The sequence below is a fragment of the Chaetura pelagica genome, unplaced genomic scaffold (assembly GCF_000747805.2).
Source record: "Chaetura pelagica isolate M959 unplaced genomic scaffold, ChaPel_1.0 scaffold159, whole genome shotgun sequence".
Lineage (NCBI taxonomy): Eukaryota > Metazoa > Chordata > Aves > Apodiformes > Apodidae > Chaetura > Chaetura pelagica.
The window spans coordinates 3,960,141-3,963,731 of NW_009954555.1; the positions used below are offsets into that span (position 1 = coordinate 3,960,141).

General features: G+C 61.1%; 1 protein-coding gene across 1 annotated transcript in view; it reads right to left on the reverse strand.

Annotated features, from left to right (window-relative positions):
• Positions 1 to 3,591, reverse strand: part of TMEM240 (transmembrane protein 240) — a gene marked incomplete at its 5' end in the record, with an annotated part of 15,223 nt that overhangs the window by 3,711 nt on the left and 7,921 nt on the right.

Sequence of the window (3,591 nt, forward strand, 5' to 3'; positions counted from 1 at the left end):
AGGCGGGGATGGCACGGCCTGGCAGCCCTCCCGGCAGCTGCTGCTGCATCCCAGGCCTGGGGCTGCAGCTGGGAGAGGGAGGAGAGTGTTGAGGACCAGGAGAGGTCGGAGTGGCCACCTCCCCCAGGGAGGTGAAGGGCCCCGTGTTGTTGGGCAGAGGGTGATAACACTTTGGTCCTGGGAGCAGAGCCAGGGGTCCTTGTCCCTGCAAGTGCCAGCGCAGATCCCTGGTTCCCAGGAGGCAGGAGAAGCCTCTGCTCATGGTGCCTCTCCCAGGTGAGCTGCTTGGGTCCCCAGCCTGTCCCCTGAGGCCCAGGGCATCTCTCCTGTGTGAGAGCAGAGTGTTCCCAGCTGGGGAGCAGGGAGGGGAAAGCCCTGAGCTCCCCCCCCCAAGCACCTGATGGCAGAGCCCTGCAGCCTGTCAGTCCTGGGGAAGGCAGACAAGCCCTAGAACTGTTCTCCTCCTGCACAGCCAGGCAGGCTGGGACACAGGTCTCCTCACCCTCCACAAGGAACGGGGCATTACTGCCCAGAGCAGCCAGTAAGAAACCCCTCAGCACTGGAGCAGCCAGCAGGTCCCCCTCAATGTCCCCAGTGCCCCCGGGGTAAGTGGCAGCTGCAGCTGAACCCCACAGCTCCCTCCTGCAGCTCAGGAAGGTCTCCCAGCCCATCCCAGGATCTGCCAGCTTTGCCACCCATCTCATCCCACCTCCAGCACTGGCTGGGGACGTGGCCAGAGGCCTGGCTTGACCTTGCTGTGTGGCCAGTCTCCAAGAAGAAGCCACCAGCTTAGTGCTGTCCCCAGAGAGCAGCCACAGGGCAGCAGGTGCCCTGCCTGCCAGCAGCAGCAGCAGCAGCAGGAGCAGCAGCAGCAGCAGGGGCAGCAGCAGCAGGCAGGGAACAGCTCTGGAGCTTCCAGAGCCTCACATCTCTGGGGAGAGCTGGGCCCCACACCAGGAGGGCACTGGGGACCACTTGTGTGATGGGATGGTAGGGGCCAAGCTTGGGATGATGCTGAAGGGCTTGAGAGCTCTCCAGTCACTTGGGAAAAGAAGGGAAATGGGCAGGGATGGAGGGAGGGAGTCGTAGAGTAGGAAAAACAAGGCAGGTCTGTGGGGGCTGAATGGGATGGGCCAGCTGGGGGTGAGCACGTGGAGCATCCCAGGTGGTCGGGATGCAGGAGTGAAGCAAAACTGGAATCCAGCAGCTCCAGATCTTCTGCATCTGCTTCACCTGGCTCTAAACCTCCCCCAGGAAGAGCCCAGAGCCACGGGGCTGCCCGGGCTCTGTGCTCAGCACTGAGGCACCACCAGTGGTCCCTGCTCCAGGCCAGGGAACAGCTGGGTGGGCTCTCCCCAGCTTGTCCCCCAGCACAGCACCCACCCCAGGGCCCCAGCCCTGCTCCCACCTGCAGGAGAGGAGCAACCACTGGAGGCCTTCTGAATATGCATGAGGTGCAGGTTGCTCAACAGTCACGTCTGAGAAACGTCCAAATATTTACACAAACAATCCTGCACTCGAAGGAACCTCCTGGAAACAGCCCTTAATCTCAGCAGGGATGCAAGGGAGGGCACTGAGCTCCTGGCAGGGCAAGGCAGGCAGGGCTGGGGCAGCAGCTGGAGCCAGGGGGGGTGGGTGGGCTGGGAGGGTGGGCAGCCCACCCAGCCCTGCTCCTGCTGGCCCTGCTGCTCCCTGTTTGCACCCAGTGCCAGGGAGCAGATTGGGCAGCAGCAAGAGGGAGATGCATCCAGGCCAGCTCTGATGGCAGCTCAGAGTGACCTCAGAGGTGAAGGACAGGTCTGCTTATGCCTCCTCTTCCCCAGGCACTGGCAGGGATACCTGGCAGGTCCTTTCTGCTTCTTGCAGTACAGAAACAGCCTAAGGGCTGTGTCCAAAAGCACCTCCAGAAACCTCAGCTCCTCTCAGGAACTTGAGAGCCTCAGCAGGAGCTGGGACAGATCTCCCCAGCATCATGTCACAGGCCACAGGGCTGTCTCCAGCCTCCCCATGCAGAGCATCACCAGCAGCAGCCACCTCTGGGCTCCAGAGCAGCACAACTTCCCAGACAGACCCATCCCCAGACTGCAGAAGTCTTTCCACACACGAGGTGGTTTTCATGTAGGGTCTCAGCCCTGTACCAGAAGAGGGTCCTGGAGCACATTCCTGCCTTGCCAGCAGCAGGGATGTGCCCACATCACTCACATATGTGCAAACACACACACATGACACACACACAGACATGACACACACACACAGACACAGCACCAGGGGACACAGCCCTCTCCTCCCAGGAGGTTTCTCCTCCCACACAGTCAGTTTTCTGCACAGCTCTTGTCCTCTGCTTGCAGGGCACCCAGGGAAGGGACAAAGTCACCTCTCCCCTGCCTTGTCCCTCTCCTCAGCCGGGCTGACTCTGCAGGATGCAGTGGGATCTCCTCCAGCCCTCCTGCATTCCCTTGCCCGTGCCTGGGCTGAGCAGCAGCTCGGGGGGCAGCACTTGGGGCCTGACACGTCCCTTCCCAGGGCAGGGACTGGCCCCAAAGCCCAGGGGCTTCAGAGCCCAGACTCAGAGATGAAGCCCCCTTTTGTGCCCTGTAGCTCCCACGAAACCACAGCCTCACAGAAGAGCTGGAAAGTCCCCCTGGAGCTCTTAGCTCTGCCTCCTCACACCCTCCCTCCAGGTACTTCTGTACCCTGACCAGCTCCCCCTGAGCCTTCTCCTCTCCAGGCTCCAAAGCACAATGAGTCCAGGTCTGTAGGGCATTTGGATCCAGAGGCTGCAGATCTAGAGAAGAGGGACAGACCCCTCAGAAGTTTCCTGCAGCAGCTGCAGCCCTGGGGGCTGCCAGGAGGGGCTCAGGGGCTGCCAGGAGGGCTCAGGGGCTGCCAGGAGGGGCTCAGAGGCTGCCAGGAGGGGCTGCCAGACCAGCCCGGCACGTTATTAATAGTGTGCAGGGGTGCAGGGTCCCCACTGCTGCTCAAGGGAACTGGAAACTGGAACGTGGCCTGGATGGCTCTGGGGGCTGGATCCAGGGAAAGGGGCTGGATCCAGGGAAAGGGGCTGGATCACCTCCAAGCTGAGAGCAACGTGGGTGCAGCAAAACCAGCAGCAGCTCCCCCAGCAGTGCCCTCAGTGCCGGACACACAGCCCTGCCAGGGCAGCCCCTCCCAGCAAACGCTTCAGCCCAAACCTTTTGGGTTTTGTTTTCCAGAAATGTGGCCACCGGGGCTGCCACAGCCCTCCCGCCACAGCCCTCCCCCCCTGCCACAGCCCTCCTCCCCCAAGAAAAGAGGCACAAATCTCCCCCAGCCTTGCACCTCCTCTGGGGCTCCCAGCACCCTCAGCTGTGAGAGCTGCCACAAGGCACCCCTGGTCCTCAAGAAGCAAACCCATTTCAAGAAGCAAACCCATGTCCTGCCCACCTTTCTTTTTCTTTCTTTCTTTTTTTTTTTTTTTTTAAATTTATTCTTTTTCCCCCAAGAAGAGGCTGCACCAAACAACCTGAGGGCCAGTCCGACCTGGTATCAATTGTCACAAGAGATTCAGGCCAAGTTATTCCTGCCTGGTGAGCCCTGCCCAGCAGCCCCAGC